Source organism: Mustelus asterias, chromosome 28 (assembly GCF_964213995.1).
Source record: "Mustelus asterias chromosome 28, sMusAst1.hap1.1, whole genome shotgun sequence".
Lineage (NCBI taxonomy): Eukaryota > Metazoa > Chordata > Chondrichthyes > Carcharhiniformes > Triakidae > Mustelus > Mustelus asterias.
In genome coordinates this window covers 18,708,592-18,723,470 of record NC_135828.1, presented here as the reverse complement: position 1 = coordinate 18,723,470, position 14,879 = coordinate 18,708,592, and the positions used below count along the sequence as shown (strand labels likewise).

General features: G+C 47.3%; 1 protein-coding gene across 2 annotated transcripts in view; it reads left to right on the top strand.

Annotated features, from left to right (window-relative positions):
* The first annotated feature begins 1,755 nt into the window (after positions 1 to 1,755).
* The window catches only part of c28h10orf71 (chromosome 28 C10orf71 homolog), a 93,154-nt gene continuing 80,030 nt past the window's right edge, over positions 1,756 to 14,879 (top strand). Inside the window, exons 1-3 of one of the 2 annotated variants that reach the window (XM_078199637.1) lie at positions 1,761 to 1,874; positions 2,694 to 2,732; positions 2,822 to 2,922. The gene's annotated coding sequence lies outside the window, so the exon portion shown is untranslated. Of the gene's footprint in view, positions 1,875 to 2,693; positions 2,733 to 2,821; positions 2,923 to 14,879 lie in introns of both variants that reach the window. The other variant, XM_078199638.1, reaches the window with a different exon arrangement.

Genomic DNA, 14,879 nt, shown 5'->3' with positions numbered 1-14,879 from the left:
TCCCAAATTAATATCTGCAGTAATTCCTGGAGATTTCTGCAAGGCATTGATAGACTCGAGTGCACAGTCATGGAGTCCGTTGTGTGACCAGTGTAACATTCAAACCAGCCGAGAAAGAAATCAGCTTGGATCAACCAAACTTGGCAACATGAGGAGGCCATTCAGCCCCTCAAACCTATTCCCCAGAACTAGATCATGACTGACCTGCATTTTGAGTCCACTTACTTGCCTCGATTCCATATCCCTCGATGCCCATATGGAAGATAAATCTCGTCATTATAATTTGACCCCCCTCCTCTGCCCCCAGGGGTCGGGGGGGGGGGGGGGAGAGGACCGGATTTCCACTAGCGTTACTCGGAAGAAATGGTCCCCTGAAAATCACCCCTGACCGGCCTAGCTCCAGGTTTTGTCCCATCGTTCTGTGCTCCCCTACCAGGGGAAATACTTTCTGTCTCTCCACCCTGCCGAATCCTTCAATCTTATTTAACACCTCAGTTAGATCACCCCTGAGTCCTCGATACACAAGGGGGTGAATTTCTGTGGGGCTATTCCCACTCATCCATCATATTTTCACGGACGATTTGTGGAAAAATTGGGAACAAAATGCAAGAGAAACACTGCAGCCCCGATGGATAAGTGGGGGAAGCCTTGCAGAAATTCATCCCCATAATGCAACTTGTATGTGCAGGGAACAATGAATATTAACTGATGTGAATGTCTTTCAGCCCAAACTCCATTTTGCTCTTCCTCCAGACCCTCACTAATACCTTTCGATGACCAGAATCCCCTACAGTGCAGAAAGAGGCCATTTGGCCCATCGAGTCTGCACCAACTCTCCGAAAGAGCATCGCACCCTGGCCTTGCCCATTGCCCAATCCCTATAACCCCATGCATTTACCATGGCTAGTCCTCCTAACCTACACATCTTTGGACACTAAGAGGCAATTTAGCATGGCCAATCCACCTAACCCGTACATCTTTGGACACTAAGGGGCAATTTAGCATGGCCAATCCACCCAACCCGTACATCTTTGGACACTAAGGGGTAATTTAGCATGGCCAATCCACTTAACCTGCACATCTTTGGATACTAGGGGACAATTTAGCATGGCCAATCCACCTGACCAACATATCTTTGGACTGTGGGTGGAAACTGGAGCACCCAGAGGAAACCCACGCAGACACGGGGAGAACATGCAAACTCCACACAGACAGTGACCCAAGGTTGGAATCAAACCCGGTCCCTGGCGCTGTGAGGCAGCAGTGCTAACCACTGTGCCACCCTTCCCGTCTAAATTCCTCAGCCCCTCCATCTCTCTTAACATCCTCTTTTGAAGCCATCTCTTCGAGCTTCCGCTCATCTCTCCACAGGCTCAGCAACTTGTCTTCCTCAAACCACAACGAAGCATCTTTACCAAAAGATGCCACTGTCTAAATAAAACCTGTCGATCCTCGGCCGTTCCGATTGGGAGCGGCTGTCGATATTTGGGAGCCGAGGCAGTCTGCGATTAGGACTCTGCGGCAGCGATCTAGGAGAGGATAAATCCTTCGTTCATGGATCACTGACTGATGTCTAATCACTTTCGTTCTCCCCACCCTACCCCATAATCCTACAGCACATGTGTGACTGTCCGTCAACCCGTACTGTGAGATCACTATACCGAGGGCCCTGGGGAAACTTAGTCACTGTAGCCATCGCCTATTATAGTATTGCTTGTCTGCATATAGGGCTGTGGGGAGGGGGAGGAGGGGGGTGGGGGGGGGGGTGTGTGGGGGCTGATGGTAGATTACTAGACCAAGCAGTGCACTGGAAAGTGTGCTGTTCTTTTACTTGAGATATCCTGAACATGTCTTCTGACCTTCTCAGCTGAGAGGTAAGTGTCTGAAACTTAAAGACAACTGGTCCCTAAGTTCCTTTTCTGAATTGATTGCAAATGTCTACACAGCACACACACACACACACACACACAAATACAGGAGATTGCTCTGAAGTTTAGCTCTAAAAATGGTGGTCAGTACACAATTCTTGCTAATGATGCATACTCGATACCAATTTTACAATTCAAGAGCCTACTTAGTCTGATATTAAATGCCCAGCTCCCTCATAAACAACGGCGGCACAAGAATGGATTCACAGCACAGCACAACTCAGAATTCTCCCCTGTTAACCTTGGGCCTCTCATTCACAACAAGGTGACAAAGCAATGGGCTGCACTGGAACAATCAAATCTTGTCCCTGCGGATGACTGTTGTACTGGCAAAGGTACGGCCACACTCATTTTGACCTGGTGATGCAAGGTTTCTATTTAGAGAGCAGAAAATCAACCAGGGATCATGTGCTGTCCTGGCCTCTGCTCCGTTATCTGCATGTGAAAACAAGTTATTTGGAAATTAAAGCACGTCCAGATCTGAAAGCATTTGTCATGCTTTTGGTCGGCTTCAGATTGTTTTCGACAGGGCTGAGACATTCATTCTAGAAGATAGAGTAAGTTGCCCATCTAAATAACTACCCAAATATAAAAATAGCTGACAGGCCTGTTTGTTTCATCTGTGTGATACTCGACACTGACAGTATCGCAATCCTGTACTCGCTTCCCCATCTCATCAACTCTTTTTTGGTTTCTGCTTTCCTGGAGTCTATTTAAGTACCTCTCACTGACCCTGACACCCCCTGCAAATATTTTTTTTTTCAGTCCCGACCCGTGGCTCGTACGAGATTTTCAAGAGATCTGGCGAGTACCTTTCTATTCAAAAACGCTTTTTTGAGTGTGGTAAGATGGCACAGAAAGAGTAACAGAAAATCACTTGCTTTTCACCACAGCTGCCCTGAACTGTGTGCAAAGCATTCACAGGTCAAATCAAGAAGGAACAATAAGGAATGCAAGCTCTCCGACTGCGACCAGGAGAAAGAATCCAGTGATGGTAAGTTCACCTCTCGCTTCTTTTCAAAGTCCAACGGGGAGAAGAGACCTCCCGAAATCTCCAATGTCGACATGTCAAAACCTGAGCCGTAAACAAGAATAACCGGGTACAATTAATTGGAGTTGGAAGCAAGATTGTGGAATTTTTGAGTTGAATGCATTTTGCTCTAATGCGTCAAGTGTAACTTAACGAAATAGCAGAGGCGGATAAGTCATCTCCAATCTTTCTTGACCGTCTGAGTGTTGCTTAAGCCATGCCATGTGTGCTCTTGGAACCCTCTGCGCTGAATGTGTAGCTGACTATACCATGTGTAGCAAAAGAGTCATGAACAGAGAAAGGATCTGTCAACTGTGGACTGCTTTGGCTGAAATAAACGTTTGCCTGGTTGAATTATCACAAGTTGTGCGCTTGTACATTTGGTCATTGTTAGTGTTGTTTGTGACATATTGTACCATCTGTACTTTAACAGCAGATTTATCAAATTTCACAAGTTGCCGCAGAAACTTTGGGTGGTTATTGGCTACAACGCAGAGCTAACTGAGCTGCGAGAAACTATGATTTTAATGGCAAAATAGGTAACATCTCTGTTAAGCAAGCCTTTAGTTGGGCAGCACGGTGGCACAGTAGTTAGCACAGCTGCCTCACAGTGCCAGGGATCCTGGTTCAATTCCAACCTCTGGTGACTCTCTGTGTGGAGTTCCCATGTTCTCCTTGTGTCTGCGTGGGTTTCTTCCGGGTGCTCCAGTTTCCTCCCACACTCCAAAGATATGCAGGTCAGGTGGATTGGCCATGCTAAATTGCCCCTTTGTGTCCAAAGATTTGTAGGTTAGGTGGATTAGCCATGCTAAATTGCCCCTTTGTGTCCAAAGATGTGCAGGTTAGGTGGATTGGCCATGCTAAATTGTCCCTTAGTGTCCAAAGATTTGTAGGTTAGGTGGATTGGCCATGCTAAATTGCCCCTTCGTGTCCAAAGATTTGTAGGTGGATTAGCCATGTTAAATTGCCCTTTTGTGGCCAAAGATTTGCCGGTTGGGTGAATTGGCCATGCTAAATTGCTTCTTAGTGTCCAAAGTTGTGCAAATTAGATGGATTAACCATGATAACTGTATGGAGTTATGGGGATTGGGCATGGGAGGGGGTCTGTTTAAGATACAATTAGAGAGTCGGTGTCGACTCGATGGGCCAAATGGCCTCCTTCGGCGCTGTAGGGATTCTATGATTCCAGTGCGCCTTCTGTTTCTTCCACAGATGATGGAGGGTCTCTGTGTTGTTTTAGATTTTACAGCAAAGTGTTGAATGTTTCAAGCAGCCGGAACTACCTATTGTCATGTTTAAGTTGTATAAGTATGTAGGTCAGTGTGGATGTAAAGGGTAGGGATATATCCTTAGCTAGGGTGTTTGATAATACAAGCATCTTGTTCTCCGGTTTTCAACCAACTGTTAAGATACCATCTTTATTCCACAATATTCTACAGGCTCACATAATACTAGTTAGTTTAGCTAGTTTAATCAGTCTTTTCCTTTTTGACGTGGCTTCTTTGTCCAAGTAAGTTATCACAGAATTGTTGCGGTGCAGATGGAGGCCATTCGGCCCATCATGGCTACACCAGCTCTCCATCGACCATCATGACTTAGTGTCATTCCCCTGCCTTTTATCCTGTACCCCTGCACATTGTTTCTATTCAAGTAATCGCCTAATGCCCTCTTGAATGCCTCGATGAACCTGCCTCCACCACACTTCCAGGCAGAGCTTTCCAGACCCCAACCATTCACTGTGTGAAAAAAGTTTTAATTTTATGTTCACCTGATGTTAATCATTTGGTAACCCATTCAGTAGTGTCCCTTAGCAACCTTGTCCAAATGTAGATGTGTCGGGGATTATTATCGCTTGTGCTTGTATAAGTTCAAGTACAGACTATTTGCACCATTCTATATTTGCAAAGCCCAACACAAACTGGTAACATTAACATTGATCTATAGCTCCCAACGTTAAGACAATAGAGACAACGGATTTCTTACCTGGAGCATTTCCAAGACCACCCTGACTTCTGAACAGTTGCATTCTTGTTTTGATTGGAATCAGGAACACTCATATGGTTTTGGGAGATGTTGTTCTGATTCTTTCAGTCTGTTAATCAAGAGGTTGAACTCCAGTGTGAGACATGAGGGGGAATGTCTGTAACGTCCTTCTCAAGACAGCGCCAAGATCAAGCTGTGTGGAACCTGTCGCACTTGTAGTTAATCTGGAGCATTAAGGAATGTCTAAAAAGGTTATGATCTGCAAATAGAGAAGGGAATTCATTATCCTTCGTACAATCATAGAATCCCTACAGTGCAGAAGGAGGCCATTTGGCCCATCGCGTCTGCACCGACTACAATCCCACCCAGGCCCTACTCCCGCAACCCCACATATTTACCCTGCTAGTCCCCCTGGCACTAAGGGTCAATTTAGCATGGCCAATCCACCTAAGCCGCGCATCTTTGGAGTGTGGGAGGAAACCGGAGCACCCGGAGGAAAGCCACTCAGACACGGGGAGAATGTGCAAACACCACACAGACAGTGTACCCGAGGCCAGAATTGAATCTGGATCCCTGGCGCTGTGAGGCAGCAGTGCTAACCACTGTGTCACCCTGCCGCCAATGGATTGATACAAGCTAGAATTATACTATTATGGTTGAAAACGTAGGCTTTAGTTCTTGCCTTGTTATTCAGCCCTTTGTCTGTTACATGAACACTTCTGCCATTTCTTTAAATGGACTCTTCCCATTCTCAGCAGGCCAAAGATTAAGGGTGGGATTTTCCAGCCGCGCTCACCCCGAGAATGGAAAATCCCATCCAAGGTCAACGGAGCTTCCCATTGTCCGATTCTCACCCACCACGAGCCTTCGCTCATCTCCCCTCACCTTTAACAACTTGTCTTCCTCAAGCCACAGTGAAGCATCTTTATCCAAAGACACCACTGTCTAGATGAAATGGCGGGCGTGACGGGAAAATTCCAGTCTACAAGATTCCTTGAGGGGGAAGATGGGTCAGTAAACTGCGTGATTAGCCACAGTGAAGATGACCAGAGAGAGAGAGCAATCAATCTGGTGGCAGAATTGGGTATCAGTTTGACCCCTGATGACCCTGGCCAATCAGACTTGAACCACAAGGCGGGCCATCCAATTGGAGGGACTGAACTTTGGAGAACGAATCAGCTGAGCGCTGTCTTTTTGAAATGACGCGTTCTCCAGAATTACAAGTCGACCAGGTTACAAGTGTGTCCAGCCATGACTGCGGTAAAGGACGTGGAGTTTGTCTTTCTGATTAGCCCAGTACTATCTTGCCATCCAGGCATATTTAGGGCAGTGACCAGGAGTTTTCCTTTACGCATGGAGTGATGAATACAATGGAACAGATTTCCAGATATTGTCACCAAGACAAAATGCTTTGAGCTGTGGGAGAAGCAATTGGATGCTAGAACAGGGAGACAATATGGGGGCTGTATGTATTATATGCCCCCGCCAGGCATGTTTTAGGCAAGGGCCTTTATTAAATAGGCCCACCCCATCATCTTCCTGCCCACCTCTGAGCTCTCCCCCATGGGTGGATGGGTTCCAGAATGGACAGCCCACCCCACCATATTCAAATAATCAAGAGTCAATTAGGTTTCTTTTAATCAAGCCAATTGACCCTGATAAAATGCTGCCCATGCCATTAAAGGTTCGACGCGGGCAGCTGAGCAGGGGTGGGCAGTCTGGTTTTCTTTTATGAACTATGGAAAGGAAGGAACAAAGGGTGCAAAGAAGGTTCACCAGGATGCTGCCTGGTCTCGAGGGTGTTGGCTACGAGGAGAGGTTGAATAAACTAGGATTGTTTTCACTGGAAAGGCAGAGGCTGAGGGGAGACCTGATAGAGGTCTACACAATGATGAGAGGCATAGACAGGGTGGATAGTCAGAGGCTTTTTCCCCAGGGTGGAAGTGTCAATTACAAGGGGTCACAGGTTCAAGGTGAGAGGGGGAAGTTTAAGGGAGATGTGCGGAGGAAGTTTTTCACGCAGAGAGTGGTGGGTGCCTGGAACGCGCTGCCAGAGGAGGTGGTGGAAGCAGGCACATTAGCAACATTTAAGAGGCATCTGGATGGGTACATGAATAGGGAGGGAATAGAGGGATGCGGACCAAGTCAGGGCAGAAGGGTTTTTTTAGTTTAGTTAGGGCATCATGATCGGCACGGGCATGGAGGGCCGAAGGGCCTGTTCCTGTGCTGTACTGTTCTTTGTTCTTTGTTTTTTTTTGTTCAATCTCCATGAACTGCTCAAGGGATAGCACCCTCTCTCCCCATTCCCAAGATTGAAGGCCCCCTTCCTTCCTTCCTACCCACTCACAGCAATAAACCTAACTCATTTCCCCCAACCTTTCTCCCTACCCAAACCCACCCTGCCCAAGACCCCAAACCTAACTGCTCGGGGGAGAGCCTTTTCTCCCTTCTTCTCCTGCAGTCCCGGCTTCGGCCTGTTGGGACAGCTGGGACTGATAGAGCTGCCAGCCGATTGGATGGGCCTGCAGGTCCAGAGGGCGGGGCTTCCTCCCCACGGAGGGGCGGAAGGCCCGCGGCCCTTGTTTAGTCCACCCATAGAGGTGGGATTTTCCGGCCGCAAAAACCGGAAAATTCTGCCTGAGGTCAACAGACCACATGGCATGGTCCACCCCCCCACGCCCCCCCCCCCCCCCCCCACTCTCCTTCGTTGACCTCAGGTGGGATTTTACAGCTCCAGGATGTAAAATCCCACCCTTTATGTCATGACAAAGGCAATGGCAACATTTACTAAGAAGGAATTCTGGACAGCGGTGAGGAGAATCTTTTTCTCTCAGAGGGTCTTGAGTCTCTGAAACTCTCTTCCTCAAAAGGCAGTGGAAGCAGAGTCTTTGAATATTTTTAAGGCAGAGCTGGATAGATTCTTGATCAACAAGGAGGTGAAAGGTTATCGGGGGGTCGGCAGGAATGTGGAGTTGAGGTTACAGTCAGATCAGCCACGGATGATGACTCTGATTTGTGCTGTTCCTGTCCAGCTCTGGGTCTCCTGTCCTAGGAAAAGGCGGTGGGTTCGGGGTAGAGAGAAGTTTGCAATCTGTCTCTCTGACTGCTTTCAAAGTCATAGAGTCATAGAGGTTTACAGCATGGAAACATGCCTTTCGGCCCAACTTGTCCATGCCGCCCTTTTTTTTAAAACCCCGAAGCTAATCCCAATTGCCCGCATTTGGCCCATATCCCTTCATACCCATCGTACCCATGTAACTATCTAAATGCTTTTTAAAAGACAAAATTGTACCCGCTTCTACTACTACCTCTGGCAGCTTGTTCCAGACACTCACCACCCTCTGTGTGAAAAAATTGCCCCTCTGGACACTTTTGCATCTCTCCCCTCTCACCTTAAACCTATGCCCTCCAGTATTAGACTCCCCTACCTTTGGGAAAAGATATTGACTATCTAGCTGATCTGTGCCCCTCATTATTTTATAGACCTCTATAAGGTCACCCCTCAGCCTCCTACGCTCCAGAGAAAAAAGTCCCATTCTGTCCAACCTCTCCTTATAACTCCTTATAACTCAATCCATCAAGTCCCAGTAGCATCCTAGTAAATCTTTTCTGCACTCTTTCTAGTTTAATAATATCCTTTCTATAATAGGGTGACCAGAATTGCACACAGTATTCCAAGTGTGGCCTTACCAATGTCTTGTACAACTTAAACAAGACATTCCAACTCCTGTATTCAATGTTCTGACCGATGAAACCAAGCATGCCAAATGTCTTCTACACCACCCTGTCCACCTGTGACTCCACTTTCAAGGAGCTATGAACATGTACCCCTAGATCTCTTTGTTCTGTAACTCTCCCCAACGCCCTACCATTAACTGAGTAAGTCCTGCCCTGGTTCAATCTACCAAAATGCATCACCTCGCATTTGTCTAAATTAAACTCCATCTGCCATTCGTCAGCCCACTGGCCTGGTTGAAAATAGTCCAGGAGACCATCTACAAATTTGATTTGATTTATTATTGTCACTTGTATTAGAATACAGTGAAAAGTATTGTTTCTTGCGTGCTATACAGACAAAGCATGCCTCGCACTAAGTTGATCTTTCTCTACACTCTAGCTATGACTGTAAAATTACATTTTGTACCCTCTCCTTTCCTTCTCTATGAATGGTATGCTTTGTCTGTACAGCGCGCAAGAAACAATACTTTTCACTGTATCACAATACATGTGACAATAATAAATCAAATCAAATCAAAACATACCGTTCATAGAGTACATAGGGGAGAAGGAAAGGAGAGGGTGCAGAATGCAGTGTTACAGTCATAGCTCGGGTGTAGAAAAAGATCAGCTAATAGATGGTAGGTCCATTCAAAAGTCTGACAGCAGCAGGGAAGAAGCTGTTCTTGAGTTGGTTGGTACATATTCGCAGACTTTGGTATATTTTTCCTGACGGAAGAAGGTGGAAGAGAGGATGTCCGGGGTGCTTAATTATGCTGGCTGCTTTTCCGAGGCAGCGGGAAGTGTAGACAAAGTCAATGGATGGGAGGCTGGTTTGACTGATGGATTGGGCTACATTCATGACCTTTTGTAGTTCCTTGTGATCTTGGTCAGAGCAGGAGCCATACCAAGCTGTGATACAACCAGAAAGAATGCTTTCTATGGTGTATCTGTAAAAGTTGGTGAGAGTCATTGCGGACATGCCAAATTTCCTTAGTCTCCTGAGAAAGTGAAGGCTTTGGTGAACTTTCCTAACTATAGCGTCAGTATGGAGGGACCAGAACAGTTTTCTGGTGATCTGAACAACTAGAAACTTGAAGCCTGAACATTGTTCAAGGTGATTTCCACCCCAGCCTCAAAGAAGTTCAACTCTCACTTGGAGAAATTCTACCATTCACCCCATGTGATGGCAGCCTCTTCCAGAGGTCAACGAGTCACCTCCTGACATCTGACCTTGCATACCTTGGGGTTCGGATACCCAATCCTCACTTCACTCATTGAAACAACTCTTCATACAAACCGAATCTATGTCATCACCTTATCAACCACACTTAAACCGCCCCTTTAGTGTGCTTCTCTCCAGAGTAACTAAGATGCTTTTAAATGGGAGTTATCTAGTTCTACCGCAGCCATTCCAAAGTCTCGATTTTCTTCCATAGAAACCTTTGTTTCCACTCCATATTGCTGCACCTTTCAAATCATTTGAAACACTCGGGCAGCACAGTGGCACTGCAGCCTCATAGCGCCCAGGGGCCTCGGGTGATTGTCTGTGTGGTGTTTGCACATTCTTCCCCTGTCTATGTACATTTCCTCCCACACTCCAAAGATGTGCGGGTTAGGTTGATAGGCCCATGATAAATTGCCCATTAGTGTCAGGGGGATTAGGAGGGGATGGGACCTGAATAGAATTGTTGTTGGTGCAGACTCGATGGGCCAAATGGCCTCATTCCGCACTGTAGGTTCTATGGTTGTATGATTCCACAGTTTCTATCTCTCCCCGATCAGGTAGACCATCCACATTGTTCATGTCTTGGAGGAAGAAGTGTTCCTTGATGCTAATCCTAAACTTACGGACCCATAGAATTTTTAGAGTCCAAAAAGAGACCATTCAGCCTATCGAGCCTCTGCATGTGCAATTTTCCTAGTGCCACTCCACCACAGCCCTGCTAAATGTCATCTTCTGATAACGATGCAGTTCTCTTCCGAGAGCCCCACCTGAAACAAACTGAGGTTTTGATGACAATCTGTTAGTTCCCATGGGAATGCTTTCCGGATTTCAGATTTATTGAATCCCGTTGTACAGCTTTTTGGGCGGAATTTTCTGGCCGCGCTCGCCCCAAGACTGGAAAATATCCTGCCTGGTGTCAACAGACCTTTGTATTGTCTGTATCCCGCCTTGCTATGATTCCCGTGATGGGAAAATTCCACCCTTTGTTTCACAGCGTGGGATTTAAAATCTCAATGTGTGGGGTGCCAGGGTGGTATCACAAATATTGTACCACCAAACAACTTCTCTGAAAAACCTGCCTTGTAAAACTTGCAGCCGTATTTTCCTGACCGGCACTCATGTGTTATTGTGAATTACTTATGACCCAACAAGTTGTCACTGGCTCTGCCAAAGGGGACTCGAAATGTTAGCTCTGTTCCCTCTCCCCAGATGCTGTCAGACCTACTGAGATTTTCCAGCATCCGCAGTAATTTTTTACAAATTCATTTGTGGGACATGGGTGTCGCTGGCTAGGCCAGCATTTATTGCCCATCCCTAGTTGCCCTTGAGAAGGTGGTGGTGAGCTGCCTTCTTGAATCGCTGCAGTCCACGTGCTGTGGGTTGACCCACAATGCCGTTAGGGAGGGAATTCCAGGATTTTGACCCAGCGACCGTGAAGGAACGGCGATATATTTCCAAGTCAGGATGGTGAGTGGCTTGGAGGGAAACTTGCAGTTGGTGGTGTTCCCATGTATCGGCTGCCCTTGTCCTTCTAGATGGAAGTAATCGTGGGTTTGGGAGGTGCTGTCGAAAGGAGCTTTGGTGAATTTCTAAAAAGTAAAGTTTATTTATTAATCCCAAATAGGCTTAGGTTAACACTGCAATGAAGTTACTGTGAAAATCCCCTAGTCGCCACACTCCGGCGCTTGCTCGGGCACACTGAGGGAGAATTTAGCATGGCCAATGCACCTAACCAGCATGTCTTTCGGATTCTGGGAGAAAACCGGAAGACCCGGAGGAAGCCCATGCAGACACGGGGAGAACGTGCAGACTCCACACAGGCAGTGACCCAAGTTGGAATCGAACCCGGGTCTCTGGTGCTGTGAGGCAGCTGTGCTAACGACTGTGCCACCATCCCACTCTGTAGTGCATCTTAGATAGTGCACACTGTAGCTACTGTGCAAGTGTTGTGACCCGGCGACTGTGAAGGAACAGCGATATATTTCCAAGTTAGGATGGTGAGTGGCTTGGAGGGGAACTTGCAAGTGGTGGGGTTCCCATGTATCTGCTGCCCTTGTCTGTCTTGATGGAAATGGTTGTGGGTTTGGAAGGTGCTGTCTAAGGATTTTTGGTGAGTTGCTGCAGTGCATCTTGTAGATAGTACACACTGCTGCTACCGAGCGTCAGTGGTGGAGGGAGTGGATGTTTGTGGATGTGGTGCCAAACAAGCGGCTGCTCTGTCCTGGATGGTGTCAAGCTTCTTGAGTGTTGTTGGAGCTGCACCCATCCAGGCAAGTGGGGAGTATTCCATCACACTCCTGACTTGTGCCTTGTAGACAGTGGATACGCTCTGGTGAGTCAGGAGGTGAGTTACTCACTGCAGTATTCCTCGCCTCTGACCTGCTCTTGTAGCCACTGTGTTTATGTGGTGAGTCGAGTTGAGTTTCTGGTCAATGGTAACCCCAAGGATGTTGACAGTGGGGGATTCAGCAATGAATTTGCTTTTATATTATGCTGTTGCTGTATTAGCATCTGCGGCACAGAGTCAGCCAGATAGCGTTCCAAGTTAGATGACCCAGTGCTCTTCATTTGGAGGGGAGTGGGACATTAGATCTTTTATCTTCTTCCATCTGACTGGAGCTGTTTGATGCTGTCTCCCACATAAGCAGATGGAAAGGAAATCATGTTACAGTTTAAACTAAAGATACGTGCTTCCAGCAACTTTAAATGTCAGCAGGTCAGACCTCCAAGCTATGAACCATTCGATACCATCAGTTACAGTATGGTCAATAATGGAAAACATATAATGCCAGAGCCCCCATATTAAACCAAAAGTAACGTTTATTTATTAGTCACAAGTAAGGCTTACATTAACGCCGCAATGAAGTTACTGTGACATTGCCCTTGTCGCCACACTCCGGCGCCTGTTCGGGTCAATGCACCTAACCAGCACGTCTTTCAGACTGTGGGAGGAAACCGGAGCCCCCGGAGGAAACCCACGCAGACACGGGGAGAGCATGCAAACTCCGCACAGACAGTGACGCAAGCCGGGAATTGAACCCAGGTCCTTGGCGCCGTTAGGCAGCAGGGCTAACCACTGTGCCAGCGTGCCGCCCATCCCATCCGACAGCCCCAGGATATGATTGAAATGGAGAGGGACTACAGAATGCTGCAGTACGCAAAAGAATCTGGGTTTTCTTGTGGGTGAATCACAAAAGGAAGTCAACACAGCAAGTCACTAGGAAGGCAAATTAAATGTTAACCTTCATTGCAAATTGGAGTGGTGTTAAAAGTAGGTAAGTATTGCCGTACGGCACATTGGTGAGACTGCACCTGGAGTGCTTAGGAAAGGATTTTCCAGCCACGCTCACCCCAAGACTGGAAAATCCCACCCAAGGTCAATGGATCTTCGCATGGATCGTCCCCGCCCACTACGATTCCTGTGCTGGGCGGGACGAGAAGGTAAAAGGTTTGATATCCTTACTAAAGGAGGCATATGCTCCGCACACCATAGAATCCCTACAGTACAGAAGGAGGCCATTTGGCCCACTAAGTCTGTACCGACTGTCCAAAAGAGCATCTCACCCAGGGTCATCCACCCACCCTATCCCAGTAACACCATGCATTTACCGTGGCCAATCCCCTAACCTACAGATCTTTGGAAATTAAGGGGAGAATTTTCCCGTTCCGCCCGCCACGGGAATTGTAGCAGGCAGGGGAGGGACGGGCTATGGGAAGGTCTGTTGACGTCAGGGGGGATTTTCCTGTTTTGGGGCAAGTAAGCCTGGAAAATCCACCCCCTAGTGGCAATTTAGCACGGTCAATCCACCTAACCTGCACATCCTTGGACTGTGGAAGGACACCGGAGCACCCGGAGGAAACCCACGCAGTCACAAGAAGAATGTGCGAACCCCATACAGACAGTCACCCGAGGCTGGAATTGAACCCAAGTTTCTGGTGCAGTGAATCAGCAGTGCTAAACACTGTGCCACTGTGCTGCCCCATTACATTGGAAGCAGTTCAGACAAGGTTCACTCGGCTGATTTCTGGGATAGTGACGTTGTCATACGAGGAGGGGTTGAGTAGGTTGTGCCTATGTTCACTGGAGTTTGGAAGAATGAGAGGTGATCTTATTGAAACATATAAGATTCTGAAAGGGTTTGACAGGCTAGTTACTGGGAGGAAGTTTCCTCTCATGGGGGAATCCAAAACTAGGAGAACAAAGAACAAAGAAAATTACAGCACAGGAACAGGCCCTTTGGCCCTCCAAGCCAGAACCAACCATGCTGCCCGACTAAACTAAAACCCCGACCTTTCCGGGGACCATATTCCTCTATTCCCATCCTATTCATGTATTTGTCCAGACATCCCTTAAAACTCATTATCATATCTGCTTCCACGACCTCCCCCGGCAGCGAGTTCCAGGCACCCACCACCCTCTGTGTAAAAAACTTGCCTCGTACATCTCCTTTAAACCTTGTCTTTCGCACCTTAAACCTGTGCCCCCCTAGTAATTGACACTTCCACCCTGGGAAAAAGCTTCTGACTATCCACTCTGTCCATGCCCCTCATAATCTTGTAGACTTCCATCAGGTCGCCCCTCAACCTCCATCGTTCCAGTGAGAACAAACCAAGTTTCCCCAAACTCTCCTCATAGCTAATGCCCTCCATACCAGGCAACATCCTGGTAAATCTTTTCTGTATCCTCTTCAAAGCCTCCACATCCTTCTGGTCGTGTGGTGACCAGAATTGAACATTATATTCCAAGTGCGGCCTCACTAAGGCTCAATAAAGCTGCAACATGACTTGCCAATTTTTAAACTTAATGCCCCGGCCGATGAAGGCAAGCATGCCGTATGCCTTCTTGACTACCTTCTCCACCTGCATTGCCACTTTCAGTGACCTGTGTTGACCTGTACACCCAGATCCCTCTGCCTATCAATACTCCTAAGGGTTCTGCCATTTACTGTGTATTTCCCATCTGTATTAGACCTTCCAAAATGCATGACCTCAC